Raw genomic sequence first — 15,457 nt, 5'->3', positions numbered from 1 at the left:
CGCCACACATCGCCGGGACACCCGCGCCGGGCAGCCCCGCCGGCCACCCGCCCGCGCTGTACCCGGCTGGAGCTCCGAGCTGCCGCTCCAGCCGCCCCGTTCCGCTACTCCACCGCTCCCCACGCCCCTCGCCGCAACCCGCCAGTGCTTCCGCGCCGCCCCCGAGCCGCGCCACGGATCTGCAGGCGCCCGCCTAGGCCTCCCCGAGACCGCCCCCAGGCCACGCAGGCCCCCGGGCCTTCGGCGACGCGGGCGCTGCGCTAATGACGTAGGAGGCGGCCGGATTAGGCAGGGCCGTCGGAGGTCGCCGCAGGACGCGCGTGACTGCGCCTGCGTTGGCACCTCTTCTGTCGTGTCGGCGTTGCGGTGATCTATATCTCCAGGAACCCTCCGCGGAGAGGACTCGTGGAGGCCGTGGGTGATACAGAAGAGGGAACTGAGGTCCGGAAGGGTGCTGCCGTAGGGGAACGGAGTTGTGTTTCGTGAAGCTCTACGAGATAGGCTTTTTGCGCTGTGGAGTATGTTCTTATCACTCGTTTATGGATTTGGTGACTGAGGCTTAGAGGGCTTGTTACCGGCCTTCTAGGACGAAATACTGGCCTCCGGGGTCCCAACAGACTATACCCGGCCACCCGTCCCAAAACACCAGCCAAGGAGATGCGCAGGACTGTTGGGCAGAAAAGGAGCTTTAATCAGCGACGCCAATGCTGGGAAGGACAGATGGAAAGGTTCATGATCCGTCTTGGAGGTGCAGACAGAAACTTGGGGGTTTTATAGGTAAGGAGAACAAAGACAAGGGCAAGAAGTCTGCAAAGCTGTCGGGGTAGGTAATCTTGGTCAAGCCGCTGTCTCATCTCGAGCTGGTTCTGTGAAGATGACCAGAAATCTTTATGTCTTGAGGTAGCGATCTGTTCCCCTGAGATGCTTGTTTTTTTCCTGCTGGGGGTGGTGAGTGACCTCACCATGAGGAGGTCCTCAAGACTGCCTCTCCTGGAAACGGGGGTGACTGCAGATTTAGGACAATAACGGGAGCCTTAATAAGGTTCCACTCCAGGGAGGCTGAATGAGGATGATATGAAGAGTGGCAAGTGAAGTGGGCTGTGGTCCAGTGCGGTGGCGCACGCCTATAACCTCGGCACTTGGGAGGCTGAGGCAGGAGGATCACCATGAGTTCAAGGCCAGCCTAGTCTTCATATTGCGTTCAAGACCCAGTCTGAACTACACAGGAAGACACCGTCTCAAAAAAACAAAACAAAATACTAGCAAGTGAATGTCTCTTCCAGTGTTGCTTATTTTAGTATCCTCATGTAACTGGCACTGCAAAATGGAGTCTCAAAAGTTAAATTTTTTTTTCTTGTAGAAATAAGCAATTTTTCCAAAGTTCCTTCTGCTGAACGCAAAACCAACACCCATTCCTTTCCTCAACCCAGCTAAAATGACGGAATATATAGATGCCAGCCCCAAGAGGCAGGCGCCCAGTTTCCCTTCCACAGGGAAGAGGTCAGCCAGCTGGAGATGGCCGGAATGATAAAGCAGGCATGGAGATGTGAACTGTCTGTGCTCCGCCTCCTCCCTGCTCCCTACTGTAAGGACCCTTATCCACCTGTTCATGGGAAGGTGGTGATTTGAGACAAAAGGACCCCTCCATCTCCTTGGAGCTAGCTTTGAGTAAATCCTTTTTCCTCTTTACCAAAATAGCTGGCCTGCTTTGATTTGGTCAGCACCAAGCAAATAAACGTAAGCATATGAACCTAAGTGGCCGGGAACACTCAGTCTTGAGGGGAGATGAGACGGGTTATGTAAATTTAGGGCTAATAGCTGCTCCTTAAGTGATTAACATGCTTGTGTTCAGAGCTGAGCAGGGATCTGAGCCAAAGGTTTAAGGTTCATATTTAGCGTATCAGAGATTCACGGGTCCACACTTTGATCAAGGTACATGAAATTTTTATAACACAAGCTGAAAGAGATGTGTGAGTGAAGGCAGAGATGGCATGCTTTATCCTGCCTTCAGTTTCCCATTGGGCACCTGCAGACAGGCTGAACCCATTTGCACATAGCCAAAAACTGATCAAGATAGAATTGGAACCCAGGTCTGTGCTCTTTATACCAAGAACCTTTCAAAGAATTTTTCAGGAGCTTTGGCTACCCCACCCCCACCTGTTTGGGGTTTTTTGTTGTTGTTGTTGTTTTGGTTTTGGTTTTAAGACAAGGTCTTGCTATGTCACCAGGCGGGCCTTAAACTTGGAGCCCTCTTGCCTCCGTCTGCCAAGTCCTGGGATTAGGGGCGCACACCAGGTCATCACCTCATGGTGGTTCTTCATCACTTATCCACTGAGCACCAGTGTACACTAGGCCTGCTCGACACTGAGGAAACAGGAGTCAAGACACAGTACCTGCTTGTGGATCTTAAGGAGAAGGAGGCAGCTAGTACACAGGGAAAAACAGTGTGATGTGAAAAAGTCAATGAGCAGGGCAGTGATGTAAGAATAACTGGATGCAGGAGCTATTTCATACTAGATGATTAGGGAAGGGGTATCATTTAAGTTGATACCCCTGGGGAAAAAGGAGATGACTACGGGAAAGCCAGCCAACTGAAGGAAAAAATGTGGCAGAGTAAATAGAACAGCAAGTGCAGAAGTCTTGGGGAAGTGAAATATGTTTCAGGAGCATCACATGATGCTAAACAAGTACTCACTGCTTGATGGCTATGAAAGCCAATACAGTAGCGCTGGGTTTTAACAAAAAGAAAAGGCTTTAATGTTTGGTCAGCCAGCAAAGAGGCCAGGAGCTGTAAGCTCAGATCTGCTTTTCTGATCATTTGGTAGCAGGAGAACCTATAGGAGAGGAGAGAGGGCAACCTGCTTAGTGACAAGAGAAGGAGTCGTCTTAGGGTTCTTTAGCTTAGACACAGATCATCATGCCTCGTTACAGGCAGCATGTTTCTTTTTGGGGGGTAGTTTGGCATGTTCTACCTGGGGGATTTTTGAGCTTGTGGTGTCAATAGATCATTGGCTGGATAAGCTGGCTTCGTCTGTGTATATCCATTTTTGAAAAGCCAGTTTCAAACAGTCCCTGAGTGGATTCTAAAAGATTTTCCTAATAAACAAGTTTAGTACTTTATTAAGGAATCTATGTCCAGATGTGTCTAGGCCCTAACTGATTTCACAAGAACACAGCCTAAACTACATAGTGAGACCCTGTCTCAAAAAAACAACAAAAAAAGAGCGTTGTAGCTAGAGTGCTGTGAGAAAGGATTAATGGGCAAGGGCTGCATCATACATGGCTTCAAGTATCATAGTAAGGACTTTGGACTTTATTCTAAACCACTGGAATATTTTAAACTGGAAATTAATCAAATTTACATTTTAAAATGTGCGTGCTATATAGAAAATGGAATGCTGGTAGGAGGCTGTTGGAATAATTCAGATGGCACATTATTTTGATGCTTGAACTAAGGAGCTGACAGTAAAGATGGAAAAAAAAGACAGATTTAAGATATATTTGGGGGGGCTGGGGATTTAGCTCAGCGACAAAGCGCCTGCCTGGCAAGCGCAAGGTTGTGAGTTCGGTTCCCGGTACCAGAGGGGAAAAAAAAAAAAAGATATATTTGGGGGCCCGGTGTGGTGCATTTAGGAGGCCAAGGGAGGAGGACTGCCACAAGTTCAAGGCCAGCCTGAACTACACAGTAAAACACTGTCTCAAAAAACAGATACAAAAGCAAGAAGATATATTTTGGGGATAGAATCAACAGGATTTCCTTAAGTATTAGATGAGGAAGAGTAGGATAAAAAATACGGATAACTTCTCTGTCTTTGGCTTAAACAACTGGATGAATAATGCTGCTGCCATTCGGTGAATGAAAGACTTGATGAGGGTGAGAGTGACGAGTCCAGAGCTCTTTACTATTTAGTGAGTCTGAGGTTCTTGTGCCATACCAGACAATGAGCCAAATACATAACTGAATATTGTGGAGACTTAGTTACCCACCAAAATTATTGTTCTCTCTTTTGTTCTACATATACCTACACCACATTCCTCAGCCCTTACAGTAAAGTGTGACCTGTGCGTGCTGTCCAGGCCTAGCCCATAAAAGCTTTCCATAGGTGCTGCCCTGTGCTTGCTCTGTGTCAGCTGGAAGCCAACGGTGGTCAGATTTTGGAGAAGACATGTTCTCAAGATTGAAGATTCCTACGTGGAAGAGATCCCCACCTGCTCATTCTAAGTGTCCCATTTAGAGCTGTTACATGAGGGGAAAAAAAAAAAAACCTGTTATATTGAAGATAACTTCATTTGACTTAATTTGAGTCTGCCTATGCAAATGAGTTGATAGTATCCATAACTGAAAATGGGAATTAATATTCATTCATTCCATAAGAACATCAAAGTCCTCACTGTCAGGTGCTATGCTGTATAATGGAGGAGAATATGAGGAATAGATCATATTCTTCAGATCTGTTCAGAAATGAAGAATAGGTCCCCATGCAGCTGAGTCTAGCTGCTCAACTTACGGGCTTAACACATGTTTTCTGTCTACTAGAAACCTGCTGTCCCCTCCCTACACACACAGCACAGTTTCTACTCTTTGATCAACCTTACTCTTGTTTTGTTTCTTGAAACGGAGTCTCGCTATGTATTCCAGGCTGGCCTTGAATTCGCTGTGTACTCCAGGCAATTGGCTTCGGACTTGCGGCGATCCTCATGCCTCAGCCTCCTGAGTGCTGGAATTAAGGGGTGTGCCATCGTGCCCAGCTAGATTTCTTGCGCAAAGGTACAGCTGCAAATATAAAATCATCACTGCTGAGTCCTCAGACTGAATAATTGACCAGTTTCTTATTTCATAGTCCCTTCAAGAATGTAAATTTGCAGCTCTCAAGGTTCGTCTGTAGCAGTGGCAGTAGCAGCTCCCACCTAAAACTAGACATCACATTCTGCCCCACTGCTGTGGGTCCTCCAGTAACTACCTAGGTTTTATTTTAAGAGAACTCTCTAAACTCACGAGGCTGGTATTAGTGCAGGTACAACAACAGAGCTAAAGAGATCACTCCCATCCATTTAAATTTAAAGAGCACCCCAGGGCCATTCCTCCTTCTAACAGAGGGAGAGAATAACCTAACAAAAGCCCAGGAGGTGTTTGCCACTCTGACTAACCTCCAGTCACCTTATTAAAGGTTCATGAATGTGTGCTGCGTCTTGTAAATGTAAATTATACTGAGATGACTGCACCGTGTCAATCATCGCTGTAAATCCTGCGGAGAGGCTCAGTGGGAGGCACCTGAGCTGAGGTGCATAGCTAGCCTTTAAATTCCGAAGGCCTGGTTTATCTGTGTGCCGTGTTGCGCTGCTGTGTGCTGTGCGCAGTGCTTTTTGCTTTCCTGTCACCCTTGCACCACTCTTCTATTCATACTATGCAGGCATGGACGTACCCTGAGCACAGCCTCGAGCTGTGATCTTCAATAAATGTAGCTGCCTTCCACTTTCCAGCAGGTATGTGCACTTTCAGTTCATTGTGTGTCATACACAAGAGCATGGATTTCACCTGCTGAATTCATCATGCGGTAACAGGATCAAACTGGAAATCCTCCTGCCTCAGCCTCTCAGGGTGCCTGGCTCTCCTCCTCTTAAAAGGATACCTGTCATTAGATTGAAGGTCCACCATAGTGCAGAGTGACCTCGACTTGACAGTGGCAAAGACCCTACTTCCAAATAGAATTACATTCTGAGCTTCTGTGTGAACATACTGTTCAGTGTATGCCCCTTGCCACATGAAGGGGCTCTCCAGTCAATGAGGGAATGTCTCCAACCAGCTGCCAGTGAGAACCGGAGGCCTGCCAACAGCCGTGTGAGCTTAGGAAGGACACTTCCCCAGGTGAGCCTTGAGATGATTGTAGTCTCTGAGAGACCCTGTACCAGAGGCACCCAGCTAAGCTGTGCTAAAATTCCTGACCCATAGGCGAAAACTGAGAATAAGGAATGTCCCAAAGTAGTGAGTCTGAGACATGGACACCACCATATTATAGGCAGCTAAGTTAGATAGAAATAAATACAGAGTCAGAGAGGGACTGAACGCTCAAGGAAATCAGCAGAGAAAGACATCAGAATTGTGGCTGGTGGGGCTGGGGATTTAGTTCAGCGGCAAAAAGCGCCTGCCTGGCAAGCGCAAGGTCGTGAGTTCAGTTCCTGGTATCGGAGAAAAACCAAAAAAAAAAAAAAAAGAATTGTGGCTGGTGGTAAATCTGAAGACCAGGCCTCAAGATAAAAATGCAATGGCCAAGCCTCTGTGGCTCTCCGAGGGATAAGCAGTAACTTGGGGTTATACTGTAGTTAGCACCAGACGGGCATCACCTGGGTGGGTGACCAGAGCACCTGGACCCATTCCTTCCCGAAAATGCCTTTGTTCTTCCCATATACCCTTGCTATGTGACCTGTTTTCCTATTGGATCAATATTAGCTAAGTGGCTGTACTTATAATCCTGTAGGTTCATTACAGTTTCACTCATGTTGTATCCCTATTGTGATTTTGCTATATAAACTACCCCTGACAAAAGGCCTTCATGCCAGCTCACTTGGGACCCCACTTGTCTCTCAGGAGCTCTCTCTCAATAAACCTTTCCCACCCCTAACCTGGTCATTTGGAATTCATTCTTCTACTTCAAGGGACATAACTCAGCACATCTGACATCTAGTAGGCTGGGAGTTATATTTCTTCTAAATCAGCCAGAGGACAGAGGCAAATAAAGTAGACCTTCAGTTTGTTAGTTGTTAAAAGGAAAGGGTTTACCAAGGAGGAAAAACAAAAATAACCCCCCTGGCTTTACTCTTAGTTGACTTTAAAAATCACTAATTCTGGGCAATACATTACACAGCTGGGCAATACATTACTGGCTTCCCATTAACTTTGCAGTAAAACCACACCTCTCATGTATGGGTCATGACAGTTACCTAAGTTACTTTCCCAAAACTTGAAGGCGCGTGGCTTGTTGGAGTTGGTATGCATTTCTTCTCCCCATTCTGTGCTTTCTCAGCAGCTCAGGCACTGGAAGACCTGCAGCTCTAGCATTAGGGCAGGATGTTTATTCCAGATGATGGTACCAACTGGAAGAGTAACTCAGCCATTCCTGAGCGAAGCTGACCCATTAGCTCACTAAGCACGTGGCCAAGATGTTTCCACATAAGACATCTTTTGAAACTGCGCCCATGACCAGAAAGTTACCAGAGCAGCCCACCCCAATAAATCAGTAAGCAAGCCCCTTTGTAGAACAAGAAACCTGATGACTTCTTTTATTAAGCACTTGCTCCCTTTGGCTAGCAGAATGGAAACCCTGTAAAGAAGCTTTGCAGATTTTGTTCATAGCATGGTTTGGTCCCCACCCCAATCCGGGTCCTGGGGATTGAACCCATGACCATTTTTCATTTTGGACAGGGTCCTGCCAAGTGGCCCAGGCTGGGCTCACACCTGAAATCCTCCCGCCTTAGCCTCCCGGAGTGCTAGGGTTACAGGCGTGCACCACCACACTTGCCTTTGGTCTCATCTAGGTCCATTGCCGTAAGATCCCACCATCCGGTAAAGAGATTTGGAGTGATTTGTCATGCAGCATAGATGAGTGATTTTGATAACTGGAAATGAAGCGCTATGACAGTAACGACCTGAGATCTAGAAGTCATTTTGGAACCAGGAGGTAGATGAAAACTGAAAAGATTGTTAAGTGTGTGTTAAAGAAAGCCTGAATCGTCTTAGGCAAACATGGTAGAAATCTAGACTTTGAAGATACTGTTACTGAGGGCACGAAATGGAGAGAGGAGCATTTGTCACTGAGTGGAGGAAAGAGGTTCCTTGTTAGGACAGGGAAGAAAGTGTAGCAACACTCTCATCTGCAGTTATGTGAAGTTAGAAAGTACTCCGATGAACTGGGTGACCTGGCTCAGGAAATTCTAAATAGACAGGCTGACTGGTTTCTTCTTGCTACTTATAGGGAAGAAAGAGATAAATTGCGAGAACTGCTAAACAAGGAGGCAGGACTTGATGGTTTTGAAGCCGCACAGTCTCTTGAGCAAAGATCAAAATCAGAACTGCAACACATGGGAGGACTGCGAGTTCAAAGTTAGTCTAGACTGCACAGTGAGTTCAAAGCTACCCTAGACTGTATAATAAGACCCCGTGCCCAAAAAACAAGCAAAAAAAACACCAAAAGTACAATAGAGCCTGTCTTAGCTCAAGCTGCTTTGAGAAAATAACACCAACTGGGTAGATTACACAATACATTTATTTCTTTTGCTTCTGAAGACAGAGAAGTCAAAGATGAGGATCCCAGCAGGTTTGGTTCCTGGTGAGGACTTGCTGCCTGACCTGAGGTGCCGTCTCAGTGCGTCTTCACACAGAAAAGTGAGCTCTACTATCTTTTCCCCTTCCTATAAAGGCACTAATCCCACCATGGGGGACCCACCCTTATGATTTCACAGAAACCTAACTACCTCTCAGAGGTCCTCTTTCTAAATACTATCCTATTAGGGGTAAAGCTTCAACGTGAATGTAAAGGGTGAAGGGGACACATCCATTCATAACAGTCTAAAGTTGCCGGCGTGGTGGCGCATGCCTGTAATCCCAGCACTCAGGAGGCTGAGGCGGGAGGATCATTGCGAGTTCGAGCCCAGCCTGGGCTACAAAGTGAGCTCAAGGCCAGCCTGAACTGTATAGCGAGACCCTGTCTCAAAAAAACAAAACAGAAAAGATCATACCTCATAATAGTCTAAAGCTAAAGTAAAAGATGGTACTGTGTAATATTTTGTGAAGCCATTAGAAAGATCCAAAATGATGCCTCAGGAAACGAAAGATATTTATAGATCTCAATGAGGTCTCTTCGGCCTTTAAAGTCATTGCTCCTCAAATCTCAGCAGGACTCCAAGGTAGAGAAGAATGTATTTCAAACATTTGCTCCTGTGGCTTTCATTTAATGGAGTAAGCCCCAAGAAGATTCCCAGGAAATCACAAAATTCTGGAGAGAGTTATATTTGGATTCTTGGACTGAGGGAGAAAGAGCTACTACAGACTGAATAGAGAGTATAATTTCTGGGCAGGAACAAAGTAAACTGCTTGACTACAGCTGTGCTATTTTTTATGGAAAGGTATGACTCAGAAAATGGAACCAAGAGCTATTCATAACCATTCTTAGGCCTTGAGGCCCAAACATGAAAGATCCAACATTGGCCAGTTGGATTTCAGAATTTCCATGGACCAATGACTTCTTCATGCCTCCTAATTTCTTCCTCGTTCACCAATAATATCTATAGCTTTGACCTCTAATTGCCAGGGTTCTCCACAGAAACAGAGCCAATAGGATGGCTGGATAGGTAGGAAGACATAGAGAAGCTTTGTTATGTGAATTGGCTTGTGTGATTACAGAGGCCCGGAATGCCTGTTATGCCGCTATCTTCACACTGGAGATTCAGGAAAGCTGCTGGTGTAAAGCATAGTCTGAAGGCCTGATGACCAGGACTGCCTGTCTCCAAGGGCAGGAGAGGATGGGTGTCCCAGATCAAAAAAATTTAAAAAGCAAATTCACTCTTCTTCCACCTTTATGTTCTGTCAGAGCCTACAGGGGATTAGGTGATGTCCGACTAGCTTCATGAGGGTGCTCTTTGTTACTCAGTATACTCTGTCAGATGCTAATATCTTCTGGAAACACCCTTCCAGCCATACCCAGAAATAATGTTGTACTAGCTAACTGAATATCTCTGCCCACTCAAATGGATGCATAAAATTAATGATCCTATTCTCTTATACCTGGCTCACTGTTGTACCTTGACTGTGGAGAGGACAAATAATTTGTCTCCTTATTTTCCATGGTCTACAAATCAAGAGTATCTACAGTTGTGGAAATACGTTTAAGAACTGCACTTAGGAGATTACATCTGGACTTGAATTGACTTGAGATTCTGGACTTTGAGCTGATGCTATAAGACAGACATGTCCAGCCCACAAGCTGTGTGCAGCCCTGGAAAGCCAGTAATGTGGCCTCACAAGATTGTAAACTTTTAACATTGTTGTGTGATCTTTAGTGATATTTTTCATGACTCAACTGTACAGTGCTGGAATGTGAACTGTGTACGTGACAACAAAATTCTGTGTAGGGAAGGGCAGAGTGCGTTGCTATATTTGTGAACAACAGTTTTCAAGGATTAAGCACAAAGAGTAAAATTAGATCTAGCTGGGCCTGGTGGCACATACCAGTATCCCCAGCACTTCAAAGGCTGAGGCAGGAGGATCTCCACAAATTTGAGACCAACCTGGGCTACATAGTGAGTTCAAAACTAGCCTGAACTATATAGCAAGATCCTGTCTCAAAAAAACTAACTAACTAACTAAATAAATAATTTCTAACAAGTAGTTTAAGAACTCACTAAGGATTACAACCACATCTGTCAAACCAAACCCTGATCATTAGTTTCACAAAAACAAGGTCAAATAGCCCACTAGTTTTATGTCTATGTTGCTGTCTATATGTTATAGTAAAACTATTTTAAAATAAAGGAAGTTTTGTTGCTTATATACCTTAACTATATTATACATTTTATATGTGGCTCAAGACAATTCCTCTTCACTCAGTGCAGCCCAGGGGAGCCACACTGGACATCCGTGCCACAGGAGGAAGATGCTTTGGAGGCCCATCCGAGGAAGAGAGCACACTTTGCGTGTGGGAAACACTCAGCCCGCTGGCTGTCCGAGGACCAGCAGCGGTAGACAGCCTCCCACATGGCCTCTGCTCTTTATACCCTCTGCTCCCTGACTGTGCCCTGGGACCTGTGAGTTACTACTCATGAACAGAAAACAGTACTGTGATAGAACATCACTTCTAAAATTAAGTTATACAGAAATTGTGACTTTGGGGGCCCTTTCTGTCACTCTTTTGCTGACTTCTCTGAGGAAAGCCAGTTACTGTGTTGTGAGCTGCTCTCTAGAGGAATGTACATGACAAAGAATTGGCTAACAGTCGCAAGGACCCGAGGCCTGCTAGTAGCCAGAGGAAGGAGCCTGGAACTGGGTCTTCCCCCTGTGCAGCCTGGAAGTGATGCAAGCCCTGGCCGACACCTTGATGGCAACTTTATTAGAAGCTATGAGCACATAGCAAAGCCCCAGGACATCTGTGACCCCCAGGAAGTGTGAGATAACAAATAAGCGTTGTTTGACGGTGCTGTTTGCGGTCATTTATTACATAGCAGTAGGTAGCAAATACAAATGGCTAAAGAAAGGAGAGGCCTGCAGGAGAGTGGTCATGGTGGCCTGAATTTGATGACTGTAGCAGAAATTAGAAGTGATATCTGAGAGGTGTTTTGCAGGTGGAATAAGCAGGAACTCATGGTGGCTTAAGTGTAGGAGTAAGGGAGGAAGGAAGAGGTCCAGATACCTGGGGCAATACCAGGGCACAAGCGGCCCTGCAGAGACAGTGCATTTACTAAAACGGAGCATACTAGGCAGAGAAAGGGTTTAAGGACATCAGCAGAGGCTAACTGACTGAAATGCAGTAGTGGACAGATGAAAACATGCAGCCAACATATCACTGAATGTTACTCTCTGTGCGTGCAGCTTCCCCTCATCAACAGCAGAAGTTTCAGAAGTGTAACCTGGGGGAGGGGAGGGGAGGAAGGAAAGGGAGGGGAAGGGAAAGAAAAAGACATGGTGGCAAAGATGTAGAGACACTGGAACTCTCATACACTACTGGTGGGAATGTAAAATGTTAAACACAGAATCACCATGGGATCCAGCAATTCTACTCCTAGGTATGGGACACGAATGATTGAGAAGAGACATTCAGGGTTCGGGTGTAGCTTTCTGTTAGAATGCTTGCTTAGGATATGTGAGGCCAGGGGTTCAATCTCCAGCACTGTAAAAAAAGAAAAGAAAGAAAATATATATTCCAATATTTCCACAGCAACATCATTCACAGTAGCCCAAAGTGGAAACAACCCATGTGTCTACCAGGTGATAAATGGGTAAAACAAAAGGCAGTACCCTGCTTGGGATGAGTAGCCTCCCACATGTACCTCTGAAAAGCTGTAGCCCCCGGGGTGACGGGACTGCAAAGTGCCGTGGGCCTTCAGAATGGAGCTGCATGGGTCACTGGGGGCCCGTCTCGACAGGAACTGTGGGACCAGGGCTTCTCTCTCTTTTTCCTCCTGGCTGGAGATGGGGCTGCTCACTCTGACGTGCACTTCTACCACGATGTGTGACCCTCACCAGCCCCAGCCAAATGGCTGTGTCGGTTGGCTTTCTGCTGCTGCGACAAAATAGCTGACAGACACAACTTAAAGTGAGAGAGGGTTATTTTGGTTCCGTTGCAGAGGTTTCAGTCCGTAGTACACTGGCTCCATTGCTTTGGGCCTGTGGCAAGGCTGAAATATCATGGTGGAAAGGTGTGGAAGAGTAAATCTGCTCACCTCATGGCGGCTAGAAAGGGGATAGGAAAAGGGGAGAGAAGGAAAGGAGAGGGAGGGAAGGGGAGAGGGAGAAAGAGAGAGAATGAGAATATATGTTTCAAAGTCAAGCCCCTCCAGCCCAGCATGGTGGCACATACCCTATAATCCGAACCCTTGCAAGGCTGAGGCAGGAGGATCACTGTGTGTTTGAGGCCACCCTGGGCTATATAGTAAGTTCAAGGCCAACCTGAACTTAGTGAGACCCACACAGTGAGACCCACAAAGTCAAGCCCCTCCCCAGTGACCCACTTTCTCCAGTTAGGCCTTACCTCCTAATTGCCCAATCACTTGGGAATGCAGTAGGTTAGTCCACTTTACATTCTCAATGCAATCATCTCTTGAGGCATCTCTTCACCTAGTCAAGTTGACAGTCAAGATTAACCATCACAGTCACCCAGGCTGATGCTTAAAAGTCCTGAACTGTGAGCCAACGTAATGTTCTTTACTTACTAGGTAGCCCGTGTCAGGTAGTGTGTTGGTTTGGGGCTTATTTTGCAAGGGGAGACAATATGATACAGGACACATATTTTATAAGATTATTTATAGTAGTCATCCAAAGAATCATACACAAAAGAGTGCAGGCAATCTATCCACACACTAAGACCAAGGAAACTAGCCAAGGACCTGGATCCCACGGAAATGTCCTGCATGAGTCCAGCTGAAGACCTGGAGCTCATAACAGTGCCTCCCATGAGTCCAGCTGGAGGCCCAGAGCCCATAACAATATCTCACGCAGCCCTGTTTCACGGATCTGCGATGGGAAGGCCCAAAGGTCAGTGGTGGAAGCTAGAAAGTCTGTGCCAGTGGGATGAAGGTTCTGTGCTAGCAGGCTGAGGGATCTGCACTGGAGCCGGGAAGCAATGCTCAAAGTAAGAGTCAGAGCTCCCTCAGAAGGTACCACAGTCATTGTCAGCAACAGTGAGGTCTTGAGCTTCTCTGGTGATCAAGATGGCCAAGTTCCCGTCGGGGAAGCCAACACAGCAAGCTTCTCCAGGAGACTGGCAGTGCACCATCTTCCCCTCCAGAGCCAGGAAGCGATGCTCAAAGTGAGGACCAGAGCTCTTCCAAAGTGAGCCAAAGCCATTCTGAGTGACAGTGAGGTCCCAAGCTCCTCAGAGGATGAAAACAGCCAAGTACATCAGGAAAGCCAGCATGACAAGCTCCTCCAAAAGAACCAACAGCTCCTTGGAGCTTCCACCAGCCCCCAACAGCCTTTTTTCTGCTCCCAACAACCTCACCTCTTCTTCTCCAGCCCTGCCTCTTATGCTGCTGGCAACAGTCCCCAGGTGGGTATCCCACACCCAACACCACGCTTACTCGGTTTAGCTGGGGTTATAAATTGACCACCAGTAGTCAATCCACTACAGGTAGTAACACAAAGCCGACTAATACAGGTGATACATCCATGTAACAGAATATTAGAACAAAAAGAATGAAATTCTGATATATACTATACAACAGGTAAACCTTGAAAATGATATGCAAAGCGAAAGAAGCTTACATATTGAATAAGTCCATTGATAGGAAATATCTAGATTAGGCAATCCTAGAACTAAGGACAGAGCCCATTCTTTGTTTGTTTGTTTGTTTGTTTTTCAAAACAGGGTCTTGCTGTGTAATTCAGGCTGGCCTTGAACTCACTACATAGCCCAGGTTGGCCTTAAACTTGTAGATCCTCCTGTCTCAGCCTCTCAGGTGCTGGGATTACAGGTGCACACCACCACACCCAGCTAGACCCCATTCTCTTGCCACTATCCCAGTTCTCTCTGTAGACCTCATTGGGATGAATGAGACTCAGGTTGCCTCCCCAGGCGACTCTGCCCTCCTTGATGGGCCCATCACCTAAGGCCAACAATAAACTAACTCACTTGTCCAGAAGGTCTCTCTTCTAGTGTAACACTTACCAAACCTGAATGTGCAGACAGATCAGCTGTGGATCTTGCTGAAATTCAGAGGCAGGTTCACTGGGTCTGAACTGAGGCCTGAGGTCCTGTATTTCTAACACATGTTCTGGTGCTGTCAATGCTGCTTGTCCATGAACCCTACCTTGACCAGCTGTCCCTCTCTTGAGCTTCTTAAAAGCTCACTTTCAGAACCTCCCTGTCCCAGACCTATGCTTCTTGAGTTTAGAATAGTGCAATCCCTCAGTAGTGCCCCAGCACCTTTACATATTCTCTACACATGTTTTAGCATTACAGAGCAGGTCCCTACTCTCAAAGGTTCATAGTCTAAGAAAGAAACAGGTCAGATATAGCACAATTTTGGGGCAATAAGTATTAAGTATGAAAGTAGTTAAGAGATGGGGCCAGGGATATAGCTCAGTGGCACAAGTTCTGCCTGGCAAACACAAGGTCCTGAGTTTGATTCCTGGTACAAAAAAAAAAAAAAAAAAAAAAAGTAGTTAAGAGGAGAAATAATGAACTTGCGGCTGGGGAGAACACCCAACATCCTAAGAGAACCAGTCTAAGTGCCATTCCAAAGAAGATACGCAATAGGGGCCAGCACCTGTGTCCAGCACTAGTGGTGCATGATGTCAGTAAGATTTCCTTTAAGGCATGAATTTGCTTAGAGAGAATCTAAAACATCCTGATTCCCAGGCTTGGGGGTGTAGCTCAGTGGTAGAGTACTTGCCTGGCATGCACAAACCCTGTATTATAGTACCCCATATACACTGGTACCCCCCCAATAATTCTAAGTCCTGTTTTCAGCTTACCATTGAGCAATGGTAGAAGCTGCCTAGCAGGGCCAAGTTACATCTTAGTTTCTGTGATATGTTTTTTTTTTTCTTTTACAAAAATGGAAGCCTAACCCAAAGGAAATAACAAATGTATGTCCACAGAAAAAATTGTGCATGAGTGGTCATGGGAGAACCATTCATAATAGCCAGAGAAAAACTTGTGCATGAGTGGTCATGGGAGAACCATTCATAATAGCCAAAAAGTGGGAGCGACAGATGAGTGGTAAACACAATGTGATCTACCCATACAAT

General features: G+C 46.2%; 1 protein-coding gene and 1 long non-coding RNA gene across 3 annotated transcripts in view; one reads left to right on the top strand and one right to left on the bottom strand.

Moving 5' to 3' along the window:
* Tmem116 (transmembrane protein 116) overlaps nt 1-15,457 on the top strand; it is a 183,715-nt gene that overhangs the window by 163,304 nt on the left and 4,954 nt on the right. The window contains exon 12 of one of the 2 annotated variants that reach the window (XR_001230970.1): nt 10,601-11,186. The exons of the other annotated variant lie outside the window; for it this stretch is intronic. The gene's annotated coding sequence lies outside the window, so the exon portion shown is untranslated. Of the gene's footprint in view, nt 1-10,600; nt 11,187-15,457 lie in introns of those variants that run through there. 2 annotated transcript variants of the gene reach the window in all.
* On the bottom strand, nt 10,599-12,380 carry LOC102003874. The gene is made up of 2 exons (XR_263850.2): nt 12,037-12,380; nt 10,599-11,876 (listed from the first exon to the last, which is right to left on the bottom strand). It is a non-coding gene; the product is annotated as an uncharacterized LOC102003874 (long non-coding RNA).

The sequence above is a fragment of the Chinchilla lanigera genome, unplaced genomic scaffold, assembly GCF_000276665.1.
Source record: "Chinchilla lanigera isolate Chin_1 unplaced genomic scaffold, ChiLan1.0 scaffold00081, whole genome shotgun sequence".
Classification (NCBI taxonomy): Eukaryota; Metazoa; Chordata; class Mammalia; order Rodentia; family Chinchillidae; genus Chinchilla; species Chinchilla lanigera.
This window is presented reverse-complemented; position numbering and strand designations above follow the sequence as displayed.